The sequence below is a fragment of the Canis aureus genome, chromosome 24 (assembly GCF_053574225.1).
Source record: "Canis aureus isolate CA01 chromosome 24, VMU_Caureus_v.1.0, whole genome shotgun sequence".
NCBI classification, from domain to species: domain Eukaryota; kingdom Metazoa; phylum Chordata; class Mammalia; order Carnivora; family Canidae; genus Canis; species Canis aureus.
In genome coordinates, this window is record NC_135634.1 from 6886812 (window position 1) to 6913998 (window position 27187).

At 38.0% G+C, this 27187-nt stretch overlaps 1 long non-coding RNA gene across 1 annotated transcript; it reads right to left on the bottom strand.

Moving 5' to 3' along the window:
- Positions 1–17601: 17601 nt before the first annotated feature.
- Positions 17602–24846, bottom strand: LOC144296429 (uncharacterized). Its single transcript, XR_013363550.1, has 2 exons — positions 24737–24846; positions 17602–17871 (listed from the first exon to the last, which is right to left on the bottom strand). It is a non-coding gene; the product is annotated as an uncharacterized LOC144296429 (long non-coding RNA).
- Positions 24847–27187: the final 2341 nt, after the last annotated feature.

A 27187-nucleotide genomic window follows, 5' to 3' on the forward strand; every position in this document is an offset into this window, starting at 1 on the left:
GGAGTGATCCTGGGGTCCTGGGATCGAGACCTGCATTGGGCTTTCCTTGAGGATCCTGCTTCTTCCTCTGCCTATGTCTCTGCTTCTCTCTGTGTGTGTCTCATAAATAAATAAAATCTTTAAAAAAAAACACACGATTAAATTGGGAACATGATCCATGTTCTTTCTCAATCCTTTCCAGATGCACTCAGTTAACCCCGTTATTTTGCAAACCATGAGTGGGGCTCATCGTTTGCCAAATTCCTCTAAAATTAAGTGTTCTTGGACGTTGGTTAATTACTTGGATGAAGGTGGCAGAAGCAAGTTCTGCAGTGGCCTCTGAGATGCATGGAGACATGAGACAGGCAGTTGGCAGTCAGTTGGAGTCAGTAGGAAACATGGGAAATTACATTTTAGGTGTTCATGAAATACATCTGGGAAATAAAGGCTGATAAGTTCTGCAGTAGGGTATATCAATAACAATCTGAACACCCTTGCTTCGGTGGTTTTGTCAATAATTTCAAGGTATAATTTTATAACTGCTTCTTTTTATTTCATAATACATTTTTCCCCAGTAAACCTTTTTGACAGCAACAAGCTAAAAGAAAAATGAAAGTGCATGTTTAGTTAAAATTAAGTACTGATTTTCTATGTCCCAAGAAAGTAATAATAACTATGTGACTTGCAGAAAATATTTATGAACATTTACCATCCATTATAGGTATCATAATGATACCACTAATGACAAGAGAATCAGAAGATACAAATTTGCTATAGAAGCAACTATGTATATCAAAAATTGGTACTTATTAAAGAAATGTCCAAAGATGATAATTTAATATGGATAGTAGCAAGAAGTGTGTTTAATTTTTATTACATGATTATTCATTTAGATCAAATGATTGTTCATCTAAATTTATTTTACTTATTTTAGACTCTGGTTTCCTATGCATGAATGAGAAATGAAAGACAGCTGTTTAGTAAGTTGAGCCTGTTATTAGAGGAATTTGGCAAACAATGAAAGATATGAATTTTATATCAGTGTCATCAAATGATTCAAATAGAAAAATCCATCACATTAATTCCAATCATAGCATAATAGTTTCAATTTATGCAATCAAAATAAAGCTTCAAATGTTCATTAAAAAGAAGATAAAATACCTACAGTTATTGTAAATTTTATTATAAATTTAGTTAAAACTTATGACATCAAAGATAGAATTATTTGAATATAAATTTTGGTGAAGTGCAGTGTCATGATATAAAGAAAAACAAAGCAGACTAAATTAAGAAACTGATTGGGTTCAATCATATGTGGAATTGGTTCTCATGCACACATAATTCAGATGGAAGTACAATTTTTGATAGTCTACCAATTGATGTCAAGTCAAGACTTGTCACAATTTACAAATATTTTTATGAAGAAGCTAATGCTGAAATTAGAAGAAACACTTTAACATGATAGTACATGCTTTTTCTCTTTATGGCCCATCATCTAGTTCAATTGTAAAAATACTGACTTTGAAGATCTACTTTATCAACTTCTTATAACCTCAGTGTGCCATAAAAAAAAATGAAGTTTTATTTTGTAAATGAGTTTACCAAATTTTGATTGTGTTTTGTTCAAAATCACTTGGAAACTTTTGATCATAGTATTCAACATACAGAAGAGGGCAAAATGTAGTCTTTCAAGACTTTTAGTTAATTGTAATTGTTGAAAACATAGATCATAAACAAGAGAAAAGCTAAAATTATTACCATAGTAGCAGGGGAAGAACTTCATAAATCAAATCATAAAAGATCAAAAAGTTAAAAGTTTTGACTTGCAAAGCAAACAATTTCAAATTAAACAATGGCCATTTTGAATTTCTTGACTTATGGGAAGAATTTTTTGTTGGCATTCCTATTTTTTAATTGGATAAATTTATATTCTAGGCCACAATGGAACGAAATTGGAGATGTGTATGGTTTTGTAGCATTTATGTCTCACAAAACATTCAAAAGAATAAAATTTTGTTTTATGAAAATATTTATCAAAGAAAAGCCTTTGGGATGGGACGAAAAGATACAATGTGTGAAAATACTTGGGCGACACTGTTTACATGCTTCAAGATTAAAAAAAAAATTGAGAATATCTTCTAACAGTAGAATTTGCTCTGAGCTTTTCAGATGCCTCAACATTTGTGGCTCTCTTATTTTCTCAGTTAAATTCCAATATTTAAGACAGAAGATAATCTAATACAGGAGTGCAAGTTTGATGTCCATAGAATTCTCATTTCCTTGTTGGTCCTCTATTTTTCCCTGAAATATATTTGAGTTTTCTCTTTGTCTTTGATATTCTTAAACTTTACCATAATGTGTCCACATGTTGTTTTTCCTGGCTGGCATCTCTAAGCCTCTTTCAGCCTGACGTTTTTCATCTTCCTTCGACTCCAGGAAATTTACTTTCATTTTTTGTTGGATATTTCCTGAACTTTTTAATTTTTTCTTTCCTTTAAAGAATTCTATCTCCTGGATATTGACATTTTTATTTCTATATTCTGCATCCCCTAGCTTTCCCTTCATATTTTATCTCTTTATCATTTCCTGGTGATCTCTGGGATAGTACTGTACCTGCTGATTGAAATATTCTTTTCTTTTGTGGAATTTATGTGACTACTGAACTCGTCTATTGTATTTTTTATATCAACTGTTTATTTTGCTCATGTTTAGTGTTTTCTCTCAACTTTTTAATATTTTCTGTGGCTATAAAGGTGAATAATATATACTACTCTTCTTTTTTTAAGATTTACTTATTTATTTGAGACAGAGAGAGAGAGAGCAGGTGCCCGAAATATACTACTTTTCTAAAGGATTGCATACTTAAAGCCAGTTTTCAAGAAATTCATAGGTTTGATTTAGTACTTTAATCACGAATCTTTAATTCACTTTGTTTTCTCTATTATTCTTCTAATATTTCAGGCTTGAGTGAAACCCTTCTTTTACCAGATGCGGTGGTTTGAATAATGTACCCTCAAAAGATACATTCAAGTGTTAGCCCCCAGTCCCTGTGAATGTGGCCTTGTTTGGAAATGGAGTCTTTACAAATGTGTTTGAGGAGGGCATCCCAAGAATGTGACTTCCAGTTGGTCTGTGAACCTGGAATCTTGCAATCAGAGGCTCTTTACCCTGTCCCCTGTCCTTGGAATGTACATTCTGCTGGACCTTCCCACTGCCGGAAGCCTATCAGGGACACAGCCTCGAGATTGTAATGTGGCATTGAGATCATGTGGACAGTTTATGTTAGAAACTTTCAAGGTTTGGAGGGTGGATGCAGAGATTTCATTTTGCAGCTGCCAAAGGCAAGTTTTTTTTTTTTTTTAAGATTTTATTTATTTATTCATGAGACACACACACACACACACACACACACAGAGGCAGAAACACAGGCAGAGGGAGAAGCAGGCTCCGTGCAGGGAGCCCGATATGGGACTCGATCCCGGGTCCCCAGGATCATGCCCTGGGCCGAAGGTGGCACCAAACCACTGAGCCACCTGGGCTGCCCTTCAAGGCAAGTTTTGTATGTAAGTTTATAAGTTCCCTTGCTTATTAAACACATCACTGACCAGTCTGGAGAGGTCTGCCTTTTTCTTTGGTCTCTCTCTCTCTCTCTCTCTGACCTTGGGATCTGGACCTGACTTCAGATTATGCCTGAAAAGCTTCTGAGGAGGTTTTGACCCAACAAGATGTAATCAAGTGAAGCTCATCCTGGATTAGAATGGGGCCTAAGATTGAGGACTGATAGTTTATAAGAGAAAAGGGAGAGGGGTTTAGATGCAGAAACACAGAAAAGACACAAGGGAAGAAGGCCATGTGGAGGTGGAGGCAGAGATTGAAACGAGGCACCTATAAACCAGGGATTGCCAGAAGGCACCAGAAACTAGATAGAAGGAGGAAGCATTCTTCCTTAAACACTTCAGTGGGAATACGATCCAACCACTGCCTTAGTTTTGACTTCTAGCCCCCAGAACTCTGAAGGAATAAATTTTTGTTGTGTTGAGCCACCCTTTTGTGGTAAGTTGTTGTGGCAGCCCTAGAAAACTGATACACTATGAAAGGCATTTTTAAGATTTTATTTTTAAGTAATCTCTACACCCAATGTGAGGCTTGAGCTTACAACCCCAAGATCAAGAGTTGCATACTTTACTAGACTGAGACAGCCAGGCGCCCCTGGAAAGCATTTTTTAATAGTCTGAAGCCCTCCTAAGCCATACACAGTGCATGAATTTCAGTAACTTTGCAGATAGTACTCCCTCAGACTTTGTTCCTTTCTCTGTGGAGACGAACTTCACGACCTGCTTAAATCTAACCAAAGTATAGGCTTTGGTTTGCATTAACGTTCTCTTCACACGCCGCATTTCTGCCAGATTAATGCTTATTTTGGTTTTGTTTTTCAGCGTCCTCTGGCTTTCAAAGTTTTGCTGACACTATATCTAAAGGGAGAGGTAGAAACTTGTAAGCTCTTTAGGTAGAATGTGGGCAGTAGGAGGAACTGGCCCAAGCATTAGTTCCTGTGGATGCCCTTAGCATTCAGCTCAGTGCCTATTCTGTACCGCGTGTTAAAGACCCATTGTTTGAATGGAATCAAAGTCAGTAGGGAGTTTTTATACTCATGAGAATCTAAAACTAGATGAGTGTCATTTTATAAATACCCAGGGATGATTTTAGACTTTCAAACTTAACTATGCAATAAGAATTAGTGTTCTTGAGGCACCTGGGTGGCTCAGTCCGTTAAGCATCAGCCTTCAGCTCAGGTCATCTCCAAGTCCTAGGATTGAGCCCCAAGTCAGGCTCCCTGCTTGGTGGGGAGTCTGCTTCTCCCTTTTCCTCTGCCCCTCCCCCATGCATGTGTGTGTGCTCTCTCTCTCAAATGAATAAATAAAATCTCAAAAAAAAAAAAAGAATTTGTGTTCTTCTAAATGTGTACCACATAGCCACTTCACTGTCTAAAAAAAGGATTTCACAATTTACTACAATTTTTACACATATTACTTGCTCTTCTAAATAACCATGGATTATTCTATTATTACTTACCCCTATCTATGTGTGGAAACAAAGACTCAGCAAGATTTAAATACACAACCAGTCACAGAACCAAAATTCAAGGCCCTGTCCAGTAGAGGATTTCAACAAAACTTTAAGAACTGTGAAAGACTGAAAATGTCATTATCAGCCCTCTGCCACATTTCTGGTATGTATCATGTACCCTGGTTAATGTAGAGAATATTTTGTTTTTCAGTCTCAAAGCTTATCCTTTTCATTTAGTACTATGGAGAAGAGTATACCAACCGTGGACTAACGGTGAGAACTCAAAGTGGGTCATGAGATGTAGCATGTTTTGCAGAAAATGGAAAGTAATCTGCTCAAATTTCTTTGGCATGGCAGCCAAAATGAGACAATCACTTTGGCAGTGATGTATGAGAAAGATTTAAAAGATGTCTTCTTTTAGCGACATTCTTGATAATGTAGATGAGCTGCTGATGTAACTTTAAAGAAATTCAAGAGATAGGAAACCGTAGTGGGAAGAAATATGGGCTCAGCTCTTATCTTGAAAAATGTTCTCTGTTGTGATAAATGCCCACGCCACCATCTCATTGACAACACCAGTTACACATTAGACCCCAACTGTTTGAACTTCTTAAGATTATGGCATCGTTTTGAAATATTTGGTAATATTCTAGGAAAATTCAGTTGAAAAATGGCTTTCCATTTGAATTTTATATAGTTAAAAATACTTTCATACTTGCAAGTTTTAAATTTTTCTGTTCCAAATAAATTTTCTGCTAAAATCCACACCCACAACCTTGCTATTATTGCCTTTCTTAGTGATGATGAGATCAGTAATAAGGAAACTAACAAGATGGCACCAGTACAACATTAACTGATGCAATGAAAATGTGCATGATACATGCACCAAAGAGACAGGGATCTAACCATATTTTACTTGCTTTGAATCTAACCAACCTTGTATTCTATAGCCCACAATTTGTCTGCTCACTGTATTATTTTGCATTTCTGTCCATTCTACACAAGTTTTCACATCATTGCATTTTTACTGTGTGCCTTAGAGAATAATCTTAAATGGGATTGAATTTGCTAAGCCCTACTGTCACTTTTCCTGAAAAACGTATATATTTGGAACTATGAAAGTTCAATTGAACCCTTGCTTTTACGGCACATTGTCAGTCATATACTTGTATTATGTCGAGATTTTGACCAGGATTGCTATTTCAGGATTATATTGTACTGAAAAAGAAGAATAAAATCAAATATGTAGAATTTTAAAAATATGTATATCAGAGTGAGGACTTCATCCTGGTCCTGTTTTGTGTTGAGAAAAAATCAAGTTGTTATGCTAGACTATCAAATACATTAATTTGCTGCTTATGTGAAGTTTGATAAGGAAGAAAATGTAGCAGAAAAGACTTGTGTGAAAAGATGTTGTTAGATATGATATATGCATTTGAGAAATTCAAGAAATTTATAAAACTAAACATTTATTTTTAATTAACATCATTTGACAAATGGCATTATTTTGATGCAAAAAGGACTTAATATTTCTTTTCCATTTAACAAAGGTTATACAGTGACAAGTCTTATCTGATGACAAGTTTAATATTATTTTTTTAAGATTTTATTTATTTATTTATTTATTTATTTATTTATTTATTTATTATTTATTTATTTATTTGAGAGAGAGAGCAGGGAAGCCAACACTAAGGCTCCAGCCCAGGACCCTGAGATCATGACCTGAGCTGAAATCAGACACTACCAATTGAGCCCCATTATTCCTTGTTTAATTTTATTTATATACAGTGCCCTGAAAACTAGGAAGATGGAATAATTTTTCACAGCTATCCCTACCTGAATTCCTTGCAAATCACTAAGAAAAAAGCAATTTAAAACATTCTCTCATCTTTTTAAAAAAAAATTTTTTTTTATTTATGATAGTCACACAGAGAGAGAGAGAGAGAGGCAGAGACACAGGCAGAGGGAGAAGCAGGCTCCATGCAGGGAGCCCGACGTGGGATTCGATCCCGGGTCTCCAGGATCGCGCCCTGAGCCAAAGGCAGGCGCCAAACCGCTGCGCCACCTAGGGATCCCTCTCTCATCTTTTAATGGTTAAATATACAAGTATCTTAAGCTGGTAATAAAAAAAAAATCTACTTGAGTTGATTTAGTAAATATATATTTATGAAATAAATGTGTTCTTGATGTTGGTAAACAAATAATATGCTGTGTCTCAAGAAATATTAGAAGTATCTGTTCATTGAATAATAGCCACATACTGTTTTAGATGTTCAAAGGGAAATTTTAATGAAGCTTTCTTTTAATAAATATCACTTTATTTTTACAGATAAAATTTACATAACTAATGTATGTTTTATAAAGTATTAAAGACTATAATTCTGTCCACTGTTACTTAGTGGAAAACATACTGTATAAATTTCTATTCTCCTCAATCATATTCTCTAACTATCCCCAGAATTTCTTCCTTCCTGGGCTTGTATGAGCCTTGGAGAGAGGGTCTGGATTCTGGGTGTTGCTGCATTACACACTCCCTATTTGCAGAATGACAGAAGAAAAGTGAGCCATGATCTCTGCAAGCAACATGAGAGGTCTGGAAAGAACTCACTCCTGGACAGTTCATGTCCTTATTAGAATTGTATAAAAGAGAAAATGAGTCAAAGGTGAACATCAGATTCTGTAAAAGATATTCTCCCCTTGGTATCAGATGCAGCATTTCATTTCCAGGATACGCAACACAGTATAGTGGTTAAGAGCATGAACTTTGGGATCAGATAGCTCAAAGTGCATGTCCAACACTGACAGCTGTTGGACTTTGCATAATCTGCTTAACCTTCCTTTAGCCTTCATTTCCTGACCTGTACTAGAGCCCTGGAATAATAACTACCTCCTAGAGTTGTTCTGAGAGTAAGTACTACATGAAATTGCTAAAATCCTGGCACCCCCTAGCAAGAACTGGGTAAGAGTACTGGATTGCTGTTGCTTTGTTATCATTATTTTCCACAGAAGAATATAGGCGAAACCATAGGAAAACACAGGAGAAAACAGACTCCTTACCCTTCTAGGACTAGAAAACTGTGATCACTGGCAGAGAAGAGCAGTTTAATATTTGTTATGAATCACAGTACTCAAAGTACTATCAAGTTACTTTACTCTTAGTAAAGCCCCTTGCTATTCAAATATATGCTATTTATGTAATTCATACTGCATGGTATAAAAGACAGTACTGGAGCAATAAAAATAAGTCTAGAGGCTAGCCAACCTAACTGAAATATACAGTTTGAAAATTTTCCACATCATTCAAAGTAACATATCTCAGAATGAGCAATATTCAGACGCATGGAGGTGGTTATTGGCTTCTGAACAACAAATGTCTTAAACTTGTTTCTGTAGGTTTCTATAAAGTGAATTATCTCAAAGGGACACCTTTACCACTTAGGAGGTCTTCCTCTATTCTAAATTTTCTTTTTTTTTTATTCTAAATTTTCAATGTATCTGATTTATTTTAGATTAGCAGATGCAGTGCATCATTTATTTTAGTTTTTTTATTGCATTTTAAAGAACCAGACTAGTTGGGAAAATATTGGAAAGAATCCGTTAAAAATAATTTAGGTATTCATAAAACCTAACCATTCAATATTCATATTCTATTATGCTTTGAGCATCTCTACATGAGGTCATTTTAGCTAATGATTTTATGTTCCAAGTTTCATCATCTCTACCCTGGTAGGATGATAAAAATGTCAAAGAAAAACTATAAAACTTTTGAGGAACAGGGGGATTTAGGGTAAAGTATCTTTATTAAATTGTGATTTTAAAAAAGTATGGCTCAGGCAAAAATAGATTTGCTCTTGCTGTTCAGCAATTTCAATTTCATTTTTAACAAAATAAAAATATTGAAAAGTACTATACATGGTATTATATTTTTGTATTATGTGCACTGTCTTAATGCATTACTATTAGATGATTTATATTTCTTAGGAAAACTATCTGATTTTGCCTAATATTCATTAACATAATTGATTTAATATCAAATATCTGCATTTTTTTCTTGTGGGTTTTCCAAAATTATTCTCACAGAAATAATCTTCAGAACTGCTATTGTTCTATCCATCACAAGATCATATGATGAGGAATGAAAGTTAGAAGCATTCGTCTTTGAGATTAAGCCCTTTTGCTTAATAAGAAGGGTTTTGCATACTTAGGAATGTTGCTGAAAACCCAACACAGGATTTGAAGTGTGTCTGATAGTCTGTACCTGGTCTTTATGGTAAAGCCTATCAGATTGATAAATTTTTTCTTAACTTATATCATTGTCATAGCAGTGGTTGCCAAAATCATAAATTCTGTGAATGAAAATAAATGACTTTTAAAGTATATAAGTAAGCAGCTATATGTTCATTTTTGATGAGAACTTTAGAGTTGCACAGAATTGTCTAACAATGATAACACTTGTAGAAATATTCACGTGAATGCATATATGAATTCATAAATATATATGAATTTTGCTTGTTTTTATACTGAAATACTATACATGATGATTTTTGGTTTTGTGCTCTGTATTCTAGATCAGATCAGTAGTATTCACATTTTTTGAAAATACACTCCATCAACAAAATTTTTTAAAGTAAATACTCTTTCCCTTCACATTTATTTTGTAAATTATCTGTACTACCATACTAATATGTGCACTATCAAGTATACAGAAGAATAAAAACTTAAAGTTTATTTCAATTTATTAACATCTCAGAAAACTCACTTTTTGCTCTGTGTGATTTGAAAATTTAGAAAAATCTCAGTTTTATACTTAAAATATTTCAAAGGTCTAGGTTTCAACTCAAGTTATTTTGATACTTGCCTTCAATGGGTTTTATATTGTATATTGTTAGTGATCTATTTTTATTCTCTCTTCCTTCATATCTTCCTTAGGTGCTCTAGTCAGCACAAATGTATTTGATTAGTATTCCAAACCTTAAGCTCAAAGTAATATGGAAAAAGTAATTCTTAATTTCCTGGGTTTTTCAGGACAATACAATACACTTGAGAAATAATCATGGAATTATTGGACACGGGCAGCCCACTGTGAGACAGTGTTGGGCCAAAGCTCTACCTATTTTTGTTTTGAGCTAGTTACAGTGATGTCTATACAAAATGAGATTGAGATATCAGAAATTCCTGAGATAATGAAGAGGAGAAATCCAAAGGCTTAGGGAGACAAGAATTTTTAATTGAGTTTTACTCAATTTTTAATTGAGTTCAAATGAGTTTGAATTTTCATCTTTCCTTTTAGAAAGGAAGGGCCCCAAGGACACTTCCTTAACTAAGGATTAAAATCTGTATTAGCTATGTAAAAACAAATATTATTGAAAAATGCTTGGGAACAAACATTTCTGGTAGGCCCAAGTGAAAGCTTTGAAAGATCCTGGCTTTGAAACAGGTTCTCTGACTTGAAGTTTGATAGAATCTCTAGTTGGCAGAGTACCAGAAACAGTAATAAATCATGAAAAAACAATTATCTATTACTGAAATAAATAGTATCTCAGTGCAGTAATCATGATTGTTTGATCTGTAAAGATATTTGTTGGTGGCTAATTGGTCTTGGGATCCCTAGGACTCTAGAATTTGGGCAGACTTGTAAAGTCTTGCTTAATTTATAAAACCCAAAACAAACAAACAAATGTAAATCTAGAAATGAAGGTGTGATTAGAGGCACATGAGTGAGAATCAGGGTCACTCAATTCCCAGATATGAACCAATTCACAAATCCTTGCAGAAAGACCCCAAGACATGGAAATTATATATTGTATAAATCTTCTTGTCTGCATACTCAAAGAGATTTATAGCTACTTGCCAGAAAAAACTGAATTGGAAAATAAATACCAAGAACTGTGGGGGTTATTGACCACAGGCTTTGAATTATGTGATTCCTTTAAGATTCAGAAAGTCATTGTGAAAGTTTTTGGAAGTTAGGGATTAAGTGGAGATTGGGCCAAAGTCTGTATCACAGTGGATTCCAACATCCGTGTACATTTCTATCCCATAGTTATTTCTTTGGTTACTAAAGGAAGAGTTGGCTGCTGGAAGATTCCCCACAGTAACTCTCTGATAAAAGGTGTGAAGGCTGGGACACCTGCATTACTCAGTGGTTGAGCATCTGCCTTCAGCTCAGGTTGTGATCCTGGGGTCCTGGAATCAAGTCCCATATCAGGCTTCCTGCAGGGAGCCTGCTTCTCCTTCTGCCTGTGTCTCTGCCTCTTTATCTGTGTCTCTCATGAATAAATAAATAAAATCTTAAAAAAAAAAAAAAAGGAGTGAAGGCTATTATGATGGGGGCCAAACATAAGACTTCAGAACTGCACTTCTAAAAAAGTCTAATATAGGGGCACCTGGGTAATTAAGTGGCCAACTCTTGATTTAGGATCAGGTTGTGATCTCAGGTTTGTGAGATCAAACCCTGTGTTGGGCTTGGTGCTTGGCATGAAGCCTGCTTAAGATTCTCTCCTTCTGCTCATTCCCCACCCCTAAAAAAATAAATCAAAAATTAAAAAAAAAGTCTTATATTAGCAGTACTGTACCCCAGGTGAACTTCAACAGACATTAGCACCATATCCAAAGATGTAAAATATTCAGAGACGTCTCTTTTATTCCCAAACAAGCCACCTATGTCTCCATGAAGAATATGAAAGGGTCTAGGAGAATGACCAGAGACTATTACAAACCAATCTGGTGATGATTGCAATTATACTTATTGTTCCAGGTGAAGTCTTTCTTCTAAAACAAATAATCACTTCCCAACATCTGCTATGCAGTTATTTTTTTCTGGAAAATGCTTTTCTGAAACTATTCTAATAAACAGGATAACAGAAGTGATCTACTTCTGAAAGGCACAGCAGTACACTTTTGCCATTTTACCTCAGAACAATGCAACTCTCATCATCTCGTCAGTCCACCTCACTCTCATCTCCTGTATTAATATCATGTTACAAAACCTTTTCATCAGGAATGAGTACATGCCCTTGATACTTGGTTTAACAGATCATATTTTTCAAAAATGGCTGTAGCAATATCTCCAGCCCCACCTACCTTTCTTATGATGGAATTTTGGCATTCTTCCCACTTAGAGGTAGAGTCTATGTTCCCTTCCTTGAAGCTGGATAGGATTTTCTAATTTTTCATCCAGAAGTGGTACTGTGTATCCTATTAGGCTAGATCACAAAATATGAAATGATTTCCATTTTATTTAGTAGAATATTTGTTCCCTGAAGCCTTCACCTGCAGTATAAGCAAACCAACTCTGTGCTATGAGGAAATGGAAAGATAATCCAGATAGACCTGAGACTGCATGAAGAGAGAGATGCTGGCCTTCTCCCAGCTGCTTCATCCCCTCATCTAGTCCAATTCTAGCCATAGTCTGACTGCAACTACATGAGAGATCCTGAGGTGGAGGTGACCAGCTAAACTTTTCCCACATTTGTGACTCACCAAAAGCTTGAAAGAATAAAATGGTTGTTGTTGTTTTAAGTCACAAAGTTTTGGAGAGATTTGTTATAGAACAATAGGCTCCAATACCTGGTAAGATATATTCCTGTCTAGGAATATAAGCCCAATGAAAATTTATGTACCTGCCATCTCAGAGAAATTTCTGGTTACTTCTGTAGTACAGAACATGTTATGATATTGCATCCAAAGTGAAAAACAAGTTTTCAAAACTCCTACCACTAAAGAAAGGAGCTTTGGAGATTTTGAAGGCAACCATTTATTGCATTTGGGAGCAACTAAACAAGGCTGCATGGTAAGCAACTCTAATACTTAGACCTTATATCACAGTGAATCTAATGTTGTTCAAAATTCACTGTGATGGATCCAGATACTCTAGGGATATTGTGAAAAGATCCATTAGGAGAATCACTGTGCAAATCCCTTGAGTTTTGGATAAGAACTGTATTTTTTTCATAAAATATTTATTATTTCTTAAAGAAAATACCCTTGATTTGTTATTGGGCCCTAGAGATACCAAATGGCCCACAAATGAGGTTTCTGTCATAAGTAGAATGTTATATGACGCATTGAGCCATAAATTTGGGTAGTTGATCATCATCAATTATAAAATTAAGTTTGAGTAAGTGGTGAGGGCACCAGTATTTTGCAAGATCTGGTGGCTTATAATGTTGGTGTATCTATTTTTACTGCATTACCTACTTCTCTCTCATCCTGAAGCTATGACCTGGTCCTGGTGAGAACTGAAGAGAATATTCAAGTCTATTTTAGAGGGATTTCTATGAAATATGTTGAAATCAGTCCAAAGTGGAATACTGCAGTTTTATATCTGTGACTAAGAGGTGACTAAGAAGGGAAATTCTCCCAATGGTCAGAATTTCAAGTGATACAACTATCTGGTTGTGCATTTTGCTTAGAAAGAGAGATGGCTGGGGGTGTGGAGATATATAGATTTATGGAAAATTATAAATGATTCTGTGGGATGGCCTGAAAATTATAAGAAAGAAGATCAAAAGACTAGTAATACGGAGAAATTTAAAAAAGGTAAGTCAAAGGAAGTCTCAGAAGTGACCCAGAATGTGAGAATATTCATGTTCCATGTGAACAGTGAAAGCGATTCCCAGGAGTCCTTGAGACCAATTCACATGGTCTACAAATTCAAAACTATGTTTATATGATACTAAGATGTCATTTATAGTTTTCACTCACAATATTTTCATGAATGGAAAGTGGAGTTTTCCAGAAGCTACATGATATTTCAACATATTGACCATAAAATCAAACATGAGACTCCAGATGTCTTCTAGTAGGTCAGGTATTAAAAAGACTTGCACAAATGTAAAATAATGTCATGCTTGCCTGCCACTATATTATTTTGCTTAAAAATGTTGTGTTTGAAAGAAGTTATTTGTGTTAATATACAATGAAATCACTGTTATTTTGAAGTGAATTAAATATATTTCAAATTTTCTCAATTTTAATGTATATAATTCATATAAATAAGACTCTGAAGTTCACAATAGTTTTTTTAGGGAATGAAGGTAGTAAGACCAAAATTTTAAGAACCACTCTCATAGTCTATCACTTGCTTTATTGTATGTTTCTATACTTTCTGGTCCACTTTCCTAAGCATTTATCCATGGAATCATATTTTATTAATTTCTAAATACTTCTTCAATTTATCAAGGCCATTTGAATCTGGATCTTTATGCTAAGAGACTCACTATTTCTTTCTCCCATTTGGCCGCTCCATAAAATAAAAGAGCCGCTCCCTATTTTAACTGGATAGCATCTTTTTTTTTTTTTAATTTTTATTTATTTATGATAGTCACAGAGAGAGAGAGAGAGAGAGAGAGAGGCAGAGACACAGGCAGAGGGAGAAGCAGGCTCCATGCACCGGGAGCCCGACGTGGGATTCGATCCCGGGTCTCCAGGATCGCGCCCTGGGCCAAAGGCAGGCGCTAAACCACTGCGCCACCCAGGGATCCCAACTGGATAGCATCTTGATGAAAATATCTTATTACCCTTGACACAGATCGATCATGGCTGGGAATCCACTGACAATCATTCTTCTTCATAGTTCACCAAATGGTAATACATCAATCCCACACTTAAGTGGTCTAGACCACATTTACCCACTTTATTACTGATCTGATCTTCTGAGACAAAACAAAAAGCCACAGCAGAGTCATATTGGCTGTAGTAGTTTGCAATCTTTTAATATTTCAGGTTTTTCCTTCTGGTCTACAAAGTTATTGGTAAGATTTAAGCTCTAAATTTTTTCTTTTCTGTGCTAGGTAGTAGTGGGAACATCCACTCAGTTTTTTTAGTCTTCCAGCTGTTGCTTTCTGCTGAATCTTCTGCAGTCTACTTTGGGCATGTAGAGTTCAGGGGTCAGCCAACTATTTGCCAGTAGTTTACTTTTTAAATTTTATTATTATTTTTTAAGTTTTATTTATTTAGAGAGAGCACAGGTATGAGGGGCATAGAGAGAAGGAGAGAGAATCTCACACAGACTCCATGCTGAACATGGATCTCCATGTGGGGCTCAATCTCATGACCCTGAGATCATGACCTGAGCTGAAACCAAGAGTCAGATGCCTAACTGACTGACACCACTGAAGTACCCCTGCCAGTAGTTTGTAAGCAGATTTTGGGTTGTCTGCCTCCCATCTCTCTGTCATCTTTCCAGGATTTCCTCTCTTAATTTCCAGTGGAAATTCATTAAGAATTGAAGCACTTCATAAGAATGCTACTTTCTGCTCAAGTTCTAACCATCTATGCTTCACAGGGAAAGGAGTGTTCCTGATAGAAAAGTTATGTGGTTCTCACTCAGTGCAGTATCTTTCTTCATGTGACACCTCTTCCCCACCTATAGTCTGTGTCTGCTTTAGGGGCTCTCTGTGCCTGAAATCATTTTTTTAACAGAATTTGTAATAATTATCTGTATGGAGGTTAGTTCATTACCAAATAAGCAACCATTATCAGATTGCCATTTAATTTAAAAACTTTTTTTTACAGTTTTTAACAATTATTATTTTTTAGTTTTAACAGTAATATAAATTTATTTATACATAAATCCCATAGAATAAGAAGAATAAGTGAATAAAAGATACTTCCTTTAAAATTTATAATTAAATGGAAATTGTAGCTTAAAGGCATTTTGCTAACTCCCTTTTACACACACACACACACACACACACATTCTTATTATTGAAGACAAAAATCTATTTCTATGAATCTATATTGCATAACTAATAATGGATAATGCTTTTTGTGGGAAAGTAATTGTTATAGGAATTCCAGCTTTTACTTTTATTTCTAGCACACAAGCTGTTTCTAGGACTGTTATAGTTAATTTTGTATTTCAACTCAGCTAGGCTATGATGTCTAGTTCTTTGGTCAAATACCAATATAGATATTGCTATAAAGATGTTTTCTAAATTTTAAGTAAAGCAGATTACTTTCCATAATGGGGGTGGAACTCACCCAATCAGTTGAAGGCCTTACAAGCAAGTCTGAGGTTTTGGGAAGAAAGTGGAATTATTTTTTAAAGTAGGCTCCATGCCCAATGTAGAGCCCAATGCGGGGCTCAAATTCACAAACCTGAGATCAAAACCCTGATATCAAGACCTGAGCTGAGTTCTAGAGTCAGGCACTTTAACCAACTGAGTCACTCAGGTGCCTCAAGGAAAAGGAATTTTATATTAAGACTACAACATAGAAACCCTACCTGCATTTTCAGCCTGACGGCTTGCCCTACAGATTTCAAACTCAAGGCTGCAACATCAACTTTAAAATGAATCTGCAGCTTGCTAGCCTGATTTAACCAGCTTAGACTTATTAGCCTTCACAATCTTGTGAGCCAGTTCCTTAAAATCTCTCTATATATATACAGTTGACCCCTGAGCAACTTGAGGGCTGGGAGTGGCAACCTGTTGCACAGTCAAAAATTTGTGTATAACTTTTGACTCCCCCAAAACTTAACTACTCATAGGCTGCTGTTGACCAGAAGCCTTACTGATAACATAAGTAGTTTATTTACATATATTTTGTATGTCATATTATTATATAGTGTGTTCTTACAACAAAGAAAGCTATAAAAAAGAAAATGTTATTAAGAAAATCAGAAAGAAGAGAAAACACATTTCTAGTACTATACAAAATGCACATATAAGTGGACCTGTGTTGTTCAAGAGTCAACTGTAGATCATATTGATTCTGTTTCTCTGGAGAACTCTAATACAAAAAGAATACTTGGCAACTTGTATTATTTTTTAGAAACTTAGATGTTGGGACGCCTACATGGCTCAGTGATTGAGCATCTGCCTTTGGCTCAGGGCGTGATCCTGGGGTCCTGGGATTGAGTCCCACATCAGGCTCCCTGCAGGGAGCCTACTTTTCCCTCTGCCTATGTCTCTGCTTCCCTCTCTGTGTCTCTCATGAATAAATAAAATCTTTTTTAAAAAAGGGAAAGAGAGGGATCCCTGGGTGGCGCAGTGGTTTGGCGCCTGCCTTTGGCCTAGGGCGCGATCCTGGAGACCCAGGATCGATTCCCACGTCGGGCTCCTGGTGCATGGAGCCTGCTTCTCTCTCTGCCTGTGTCTCTGCCTCTCTTTCTCTCTCTGTGACTATCATAAATGAATAAAAATTAAAAAATATATATTAAAAAAAAAGGGAAAGAGACAGATGTTATGTTCATTTTTGCCAAATTTTCAACTGTTTCATCCTCATTTTAGGAATGCCTTTCAACTTATATTGACTTTGTGATTACTTCTGGTGAATGTTCTTTTATCATAAACAAATAAATTATTTAAATAAAAAGATCAAAAATTAAACATTAACAGGGTTTGTTTTTACTTTTGATAGAATTAAGATAGATGGAAGGATTTAAAGAATAACTGTTACTTTGCGATTAAATAATTTTATATTAAAAGGAAATTTTCAAAAAAAAAGGAAATTTTCAGGATATAAAAGGAATTAAATAAACATTAACTTGCATGAGTTTTAAAGAACTAAATAAAAAAATACACACAAACATTATACTTTCACAAAAAGTTCTAAGTTATCCATGAACCTATTTTTTGTTTATTCTGAAGGTTAAAAAAGCTTTTATGCAGGAAAGCTGAAAGGATAGTATGCTAACTTGAACAAATAGGTTGTACAAAAATGATTCGAAAATTTCCTTTTTGATATCTTGCAAAAGTTGGATCCCATTATATGTGCCTTGTTCTTTCTTAAAACCTCTAACTTCAGACTGTAGTTGAGCAGGAATATGGCTTAGGGTTTTCCTCCAATCATTCTTGGACTCCAGACAAGGTGCTAGACCTTTGAACAAACAAGTAGGTTACTAGCTAGTACCTAGGAAAAGACAAAGCTGTGAATGAGAAAGGTTCCTTACACGTGTTATTTCCCCACTCGGGTCTTCTCCATTTTGTCATTTTTAATCCCAGATTCAACATCTCCTTCAAGTCCAGTCAGTTTGCTTTTAAATACCAGACACAATAAGGGCTTCTGGGTGGCTCAGGTCATGATTTCAGCGTTCCTGGATCAAGCCCCACATCCAACTCCCTGCTCAGTGGTGAGTCCGCTTTTCCCTAAGCCCCTCCCCCGCTCTTGCTCTCTCTCTCTCTCTCTCTCTCTCAAGTAAAAATAAAATCATTAAAAAAAAAATACCAGACAAAACAGAAATCAAAGAAGGTGACTTGAATTCAGTTTTCAGTCATTTCCTCACTTGTTTTACCATTTTTTAAAAATTTATAAGATGTAAAGTTGTTAAATTATTCACAAGAAACAACAAGGAGAATTTGAATTTAAGCTGGGAGTTAAATAATGCTCGTGGCATTATGTGTTCTCCTTAAATGTGTGGTAGAAAGAGAAAATCCCCATTGATTCAAAATGGCTCTCTTAACTCTACCAACTCATGTGACTGTAGCATATGGCTGACTCTCATGCTTATTTCCAGTCTGGAGTGATAACACTTGGTCTTTCACCACTGAATTCAGTTAATAGGTATTGTACAAGTCATTGCTTATAGGTAAATTTATGGGGTGTGTGTGTATGTATATGTGAAAACCAAGAAAAATGAAATAAAAGGTTATTACATTTTCAAAGAAGTTCTTCAGTATTTGAATTTGAGGATCCCTCCAATGTGTTGGTCGAGAAGAGAATATGCATTTATTGGAGGGGAGACTACCCCACGAGCGTATACACAAAGCCCATAGACTCTGTCCTTGGGCATGGAGTGGAGGCATTGTGGCCTGTATGGTGAGAAACTGGGTGGGGGAAGCATTCTTCTTGGGAACAATAGTCACAAAGATTGTTACCTGAGATGTTCCTTCCATTGTGTCTCTCTAGAAGACAGGGCATCCTGATCTTTTATTTCCCATCAAAAGTGAAAAGATTGAGGGTCATTCTTTGCTGCTTGAATGGAGAATTGCACAAATGTTTCTTTGTCAGAGAAAAGCAAGCAGAAAATAAGCACAGCTTGGCCACATTTGCCCGGAGTGCAAAGTGGGCTATGGGGAGACCAGGAACCCTTTGGAAAACAGCCACATGTGTAGCACCACTAATCACAATCCAAATGTAATTGTGGCTGGTTTTGATGAAGCCGGGGAATGTGTTTTACCTGTTTTCTGGTTTTCAACAGTGTGTCTGCTTCTTAGAGACGTTAATTCACCAGAGTCACTAAAAGTACAATAAAGCTTTCAAGAAATCTGAGATCAAGAGTATTTATGGCTTGTAAAATAGTAAGGATTTCTCTGAGCTCTTATGAAGGCATGCTTTCTGATAATGGCCATTTTATAAGATAGGCCTCAAACTGAATGACATGAAGCAAAGGCAAAGGCTATTGGCTTTTCAGTTGTCACTTCCTAGCACAGCCCCAGAGTTTAGGTATAAGAGGTAGAGGGACCAACCCTCCAAATCTGAAATCTGACTCCAGTTCAAGTAGGACCACAGGCTCTCTGGGGGTTATGAAAACTCTGGAGCCCTGAGATCTGGTTCTCCAGGTCCTAAAGCACTGCTCCTACAGCATCTGTTTTAGGGGCTGAAAATGGTGGACATTAGCAAATAGCATGCAGCAAGCAGAACACCCTGCAAGAAATAGTCATGAGCAAATGTGAAACACTCCAGACATTCTCAGAATAATTGGGGAAGTCTTTGCAGATGGCCTGTAGTTATATAGGCAAGCCTCTAATCATGTAGGCCAGCAGACTCTGTGAATTCATATCAATGTGATTGCAATTAAACTTGTAGTTTGGGTGGCCTGGGGACATTTGAGCTACATATATTAATAAAACTGATGAACATTTACTTTTCTCCATTATTTTACTCAGATGATATTGAGCGAACAACCCCTGAATTGCCTTGTAACTTAATGCCACTCATTATTGTTTATACATTAACCAAACATACTCAATTGAATAATCTTACACTTGATTTATTTCTATTTATTCTTTCACTGTTAGAAGCTTTCACATTTCTATTTTTCTAGCACATACAAAGAGTTATTTATGAACACAGTAAAACAAAGAAAGTGCCTATTCAAATATGCCTGAAAAAAAAAAAACACTAGTCATAGTAATGGCCTCTTTGAATATATTTGTTATATTCTTTGGGGGAAATTGGAAAATGATTAAAAATAACTTGCATTTGTATTACAGTTCATGTGTCACAGCCTTTTCATAATTTAGATATTAGCTTATCTTCCAAAACTTGGAAATCTGGGTAAGGCAGGTGCTATTCTCATTTCATAAATAAGAGACATAGGATAGATAGCTTGATTGACCATTCTGAGCAAGACAGTTACTGACAAAGCCCTGGTGTTAAAGCCAGGGTACAGGAAAACCAGTATGCGTCATGCAAAAAATATTGTGTTTCTATTACTGTGTGTTCCAAGTATCGTTCTAGGTAGGAGGTACCCCATTGTGAACAAACTAGACTAGAAGACCTATATTCAGAAGCTTATATTTTAATGGGTAAGACGCAGACTATGAACAAATAGATAAGTAAGATATATAGTATGGGAGGCAATGATATATGCTATGGAGAAAAATGAAGTAGAACTAGGGGGACAATATGCATCTCTGTCAGTGTATGTTTGTGTGTGTTGGGGAGGGGGTTTGATGTTTAATCAGGTTGCCAGAAAAAAATTTCAATGAGGAAAGATTTGAAAGACTCAAGAGAGTGAGCCATATGGCTATAGGGGGAAGAACATTCCAGAAGGAATAGCCAGTACAGAGCCCCAAGGCTTGCCCGGTATGTTAGATGAATAGCATGGGGGCTAGTTTGGGAAGAATGAGAGGAGGGAAAGACATGAGCTCAGAAAGGTATGCAGAGGTCATTAAAGTTTGATTTCCAATTCCTCAATGACATATCTTTTTCAAGATGACATTTTGTTTGCATTTGCAAGGGAATTTTTACACCCTAAGTGGGACGTGTGTTATTTTCCGTTGGAAAGAGGCAGCATAGTTGATTTTGATCCCGGTAGCTATATAAAGAAAGGCTGAACTGAGGCATTCTGATTCACATGCAGCAGCCACAACAGAAAACCTGCAGACACCTTTAGTAACCACTTTGGGGTAGGAGTGGGACAGCAGGGGGAGCCAGTGACCCTCAGCCAGCAAGTGGCATTGGGCATGGGCTGGAGCATAATTTCTCAGGGAAAAAAAACACCAGAAATGACTCTGGCTTTCTCAATGCATTGCTGCTGGGCAACGTGGGGTGCTGTGCTGGCACCCCAATCCAGAGCAGAGCCTAATGTCTATTGCATCCCAGCCCTAGGCAGAGGAAGAGAATACTGACTGTAGACAGGAAGGAGGAGCTAGGCATGCCCACTGGTTCCTGAATAGCTTTCCCTAGGAAAAACCAAGGTGCCTCCACTTAAAATGCAAGTATTTCCAGATAGTTCTCCATTAGCCTACTGTCTGCTGCAATAACTTTCAAAGCATGGTCTTAGAAGTGGCAGACTCAGTGTTACCTGCGAATGCTAGAAATGTAAATGTGCAGGTCCCATCCCAAATGTACTGAATCAAAACGTTTTGTAGGGTGGGCAGAAATCTGCATTTATCAAGCACTCTGGTGATTTTTATAGAGGGTAAAGTTTGAGAATCTGTAGCATGCAGGAGAAAAACCAAAGCACTAGGTTAGTAGGCATTCAAAACCACCCCATCTGGGCTCTACCTCTATTTCCAGCCACATCCTATCATTTTCTCTCAGGCTCAGCAAACTCCAGCCGCCCTTGCCCAACGCCTTATGGTTACTTAGGTTTATACTAATTCCATCATTGTCGGTTCTTTCTTCTTTGCCAGGATGTCCTTTTGGCGAAATCAGATTCAATCTTTCAGAACCAGCTAAAGCAGCTCAACCTTGGCACTCCTACATGTCATGGCTAATCAACAGTAGCCCACTTCATGACCACTTTCCCTGGAGTGTAAGAGTTAATTATCTACATATCTTCCTTTGTTTCCAGATCAGAGACTTTGTGAGGACTGGGGCCATAAGCTTGAGTTGTATCAGCAGTGCCAACACAGTGCCTGGGCCACAGGGCTTAAAAGCTTATCTTTTATGTTATTGTTGAATAAATGAAAGACAAGGAATTAAGCTACCATCAGCAGTTGATATTTGAGCGGATGGGTGGCCACCATTGCATTAGACAGCCAGGGGTGGAGCTGAGGGAAGGGATTTGGTCTGAACTATGTTTTGCTCTCTGGAGAAGATGAGTTTTAAAGGTGAGCTCTGAGGCTCTGGGCAGAAGGGAAACCTAGGAGGGTACTACATTCCCAGAAGGAAACTGAAAGGCAGAAGTCTGAACTGAGAATGAAAGTAGTCAGGCACCCCCAAAACAAGTTTGCTCCAAATTGTTAGGCAATTGTGCATAACAGTCAGTGCTATGGGCGGGGGGGGGGGGGGGGGGGGGAGGCTTCAGTTGGCCAAAGCTTAGACTGAAACCTATTCCTCCCCAATTAGTTATGTGACCAGAATGTGTTATTTAGCTCTTCTGAATCCCAAGTTTCTTTTGTAAATGAGATATAATATATAAAGTGGGAATAATTATACTAACCATAATAGAAACCAACCTTTATTGAATGCTTCTATAGGTTCTCTCTTTTAATCTTTACAACCACTCTCTGATGTCAGAATTTGGACCTCCCATTTCTTAGCACAAAGAGACTCACTGACTTGCCTATGGTCATCGAGGGGGAAGTGAAAGGCGGGGGTATGAACTTGAGTCTAACCATTGGACTCTGGGGCCTGAGTTATTTGCCATTATGCTATACTACCTCCTTAAGGGTCTGTGAGATAACATATGTAAAGTGCCCAGCAAGTGATGAAATGATAATCGCAATTTTTCTAGGAACAAGCTGACTTTAGGATGTGGGGAAAATAATCCCAAAATATGGGAAAGAACTTTGGGATGAACACTAAATCTCTCTGCATATCTTTGTCCTTCCCTTGGCTGTGAGAAGGATGTTCTAACTCTGCTACATTTGCCCATTATCCTTTGCCTACCTGAAGTTAACCACATCCTTAATTTGTGGAAAGAAAATTGCTCTTTCCATCTGTGGCCTTAATCCAATTGTTAAGGATGCTGTTTCAAACAACACAATATTAGCTTCTGCTGAAAATCTTGGGAGCCTCCCTCCCTGTATGCCTTGGAAAAAGCACATGAGCTGAGTGACATAGTCTCCAGGTCTTTTATGCTTCTGGGAATGGAATTCTCTACCCTGTTGCTTCCGTTCAGGAGAAACCCACCTTTCTGAAGAGTTCTGGCAGGCTTCTGACATTAAGACAATGCAAAAGCACTTTGCTGATCTTAAAAGAATGGCCTCTATCAAGAGAGAAGAGACAGCCATGTGTCCCCAGAAATGCTTTCTCTGGATTGCTAAGGATGAGTGATTCATAGGGTTGAGGAAACTTTGCCCAGTCTAGAGGTCTTGGAAAGTATTACTTACTGAACAGAAAGCCAAGATAACATCCTGTATGCTTTTCTGGTGATTACAAGAAGGGAAGCTTTTCCAGCTGATTTTGAGAGCTCCTTGTCCTAAACACTTTCCCTTCAAGCCACAGGAAGGGAGATAGGAGCAACTATGTATGGAAGCTGTTAGCAAGTTCAGAATCATGAAATGACCTTGATTTTCAAGGCCACAGTGTTCTTCATTTCTTCAATGGTTCTAGTTTTTTTTTTTTAATTATTTATTTATTTATTCAACAGAGAGAGAGAGCGCGCAGATAGGCCGAGTGGCAGACAGAAAGGGAGAAACAGGCTCCCTGCTAAGTAGGGAGGATGGAGGGGTTGGATCCCAGGACCTTGGGAAGATGACCTGAGCTGAAGGCAGACACTTAACCCACTGAGCCACCCAGGTGCCCCTCAATGGTTCCATTTTAACAGCTTGACTTTCTACCTGGAGTTTAGTGAGTTTTTTTAGGCAGCCAGATGTGGGCCTGGCCTACCACAGGCCTGGGAATGTGCTGTGTGCACCTGTCTTTGTGCAAAGTAGAGTGGGCCTGTCATGGATTGAATTGTATTCTTCAAAAAGACATGTTGAAGACTTCACCCCTAGTACTTTTGAATGTGACCTTATTTAGAAATAGGGTCTTTGAATATGCCATCTATCCGAGATCAATTCAATATGACTGGTGTCCTTATAAAAGGGAAATGAGACAGACACAAGGAGGAGAGAACATCGTGTAGACACAGATACGCAGTGGGAAGGCAGCCCAGTGAGGGTGGAGGCTGCTGCTAGCGCCCTGGGAAGCTGCAAGCAGCAAGGGAGGATCCTGCCCTGGAGGCTCCAGAGGAAGCATGGCACTGCCAATAAACTTAATCTCAAACTTCAAGCCTCCAGATCTAGGAGAGAATACATTTTTGTTGTTTAAGGACACTCAGGTGTGGCATTTTGCTCTAAGGCCTAGGCAACCAGTAGAACTAATGCAGGGTCCTGTTCTAGAGGCAACAGGAAGCCGGGGCCTGAGCTCCCTGAGAATGCCCTTCATGGTGTCCTTACTGAGCTTTGTAGCCTCCTTCAGATGTTAGGCTGATGATGGTCAGGAAGCACTCTTCTGGAGCTCTGGGCAGTAGGGAACACCAAGGAGAGTCCTTCCTGTCACACAGTGGATAGGAAGAGCTGCAAGACTGCTGAGCCCTGTCTTGTGATCCAGCCTAAAAGCAACATCCTAGTATAAAGGTCACCTTTCTGAGCGTGGGCTGCTAGCTGTCGTGCTTCAGGCTGCAGGCCACTCCTCTACTCCTCACTTGGTCTAGAGAACATGTCATCATGGACCACAGGATGCCAGAGAGGCAGCCTGGCCAGTTACCTTGACAACCTTATGATGTAATCCTCTAAACTACTTCCTGGCTGCAAGTCTAATGAGATTCTAGACACCACCAGCTCCTCCCAGCCCGGGCGGCAAGCCGCTGAAGTGAGTGCTACGGCTCACTTTTAATGATCCCTTCCAGTGATACCCATAGGATGTATTTGCATTAGCAATGAGAGGGGAGTCTGTCACTGAGCTGCATGGGATTTTTGCCCAGGGGACCCAAGGTTATTGCTGGCAGATCGGCTTTTGCTGTGGGCGCCCTCAGTGTGGCTCAGCTGCTGGGAGGCTTTCCTCAATCTCCTTGCTATGCTTTAGTGCAGATTCCCTGCAGCATTTCCACAGCACAGAATGAACATGACCCTCAGTCAGATAGATTTCTGGGAACTTCTGCACCCAAACTGAACCCTGAGTATGTCAGAAAATTATCCCAAGGGATTTCTTAACAAAGCAGTTTCTCTTTGTCTCCAGTCATTTATGCCCTAAATGTCTTTAGGGTTTTGAAAGTATGTTTTTAAAAAGCAGAGGCACCGGAGCTAAGTCAACACCCACAGGTTGCAGACGCTGCTCCACACCACTCATCATTTTGAAAAGTACCCCCAGGCCACATCCTGATTAGCCAGAGAGCAGAGCAGGGAGGGGCTCTCTCCATCTACTGCAGCATTTTGACAGATGCCAAAAGTGGATGTACATTCAGCAGTGTGTGTGAGAGATTTTATTTATTTGTCCCTTTCAATGAATAAGTGGCCATTCGCCTCCTAACAGCAGATAGGAGAGGGGACGAGCAGGAGGGCCCCATGCTCCGTGTCTCTCCGGTCTGGCATTAGTGTCAATTGCAATAAACTCAGCAGAGAGAGCTGGAGGAGTGAATGCCAGGACTCCTTCTCCTGGGTTTATGTGAGGTCAGAGCCAAGGAGCCTTCTGCACCCAGAGGAAGCCGTTTTGTGATGATTCGTCTATCTGCCCAGGTGGGCAAAGAGTTCTGATAGGCTGTGAGAACAGAACAGACTGGGGCTGACAGTCCAGATGTCTGGGTCAGAGGCTCTGCATCATCCTTAAAAGCCACACTGAGTGTCAAAGCCAGGGAATCCTTTGTTAAGATGCCCTCAGGCCCAGAGGGTATATTTTCTGGGTGGTGGAAAGAAATGAAATGCCAAGTGGTTCAAAAATCTCCTCAAACATATGGATACTGTTTTCCAATGCCAGCCAACTTTATGGTGGCAGCAGATTCCTAATATCTACTGTTGTTGTGCCCCTTCAGTTATGTCTTTGATATGCTGACTTGCCATCTGGCTGGAACCGGGAGCCTCAGTCTAGACAGCAGGACAAACATGAAAATGCCTCATGCCTCATGAATGAGAATGTTCTCACCTCAAACATGAGAACAGAAGGCCTCTGGGTCTAGGCAAGGTCCTCCCACCTGCAGGAATAATGGAGACGTGTACTGGAGGTGGAGACACAGCAATGCTCTCCAGTGAGAACCTTTTGTGCCTCTCTCTCAGGGTAACATACCTCTTGTGTCCATACATGAACACTGGTACTTTTTCATTTGACTGGCCATCTCAGCAAAAACTGAGACTGTAAGATGCAGCTATGTGTCAAGAGTTGTCACAAGTTGTGGTCACTTTTTTATTTCTGTGATTATAAATAATTGCCATAAGCATGTCGTGTACCATCTTGAGGTTTGCCCGGGAAACTGATTATTGGCCCATGATTTCAGTGACTACTTTGCACTTTCATTTATGATCTCTCTCATTTGCTGAGTGAAGGCAAATGATATCATAGCATCCTGAAAAGGAAGATTATACAGTGGTTCAAATCAGCAAGGGGGTAGAAAAAATGAATCATTTTGGGACCTATAGAATATAGGCACTTGAAAATTCAAAGAATTTGTGCTGTAGCAGCCAGTACCATATTTATGTTGAGAGCAGATGTATTATGCAGATTGCATTTTTGCGCAGGCAAACTTGCAGCCATTCATCAGCAAAAAGCATAGCAGTAAAAAAAAGCCATGCAGAATTTTCTGTCGATTCTAGCAGTAAGTGGATTAGATATCCACTTAATGCAGGTTTCAATGACACTGCAATGTGAAACTTATCTTCAAGCGAATAAATAAGATCATTGTAGAGTTATCAAGGGACAACTTATTAAAAATTTGTATCCCAGGATTGACAAAGTTTGGGACTTTATGAGGCCTAATTATTCTGAACTAAAAAAGAGAGAAAACTTTAAAAAGTTATAGCTTGTGTTTGTACAACTTATTTACATCAAAGTGGCCTCTACTTAGTTTCATGTTTTTGCAAGTTCAAGTAACACAAATAATTTA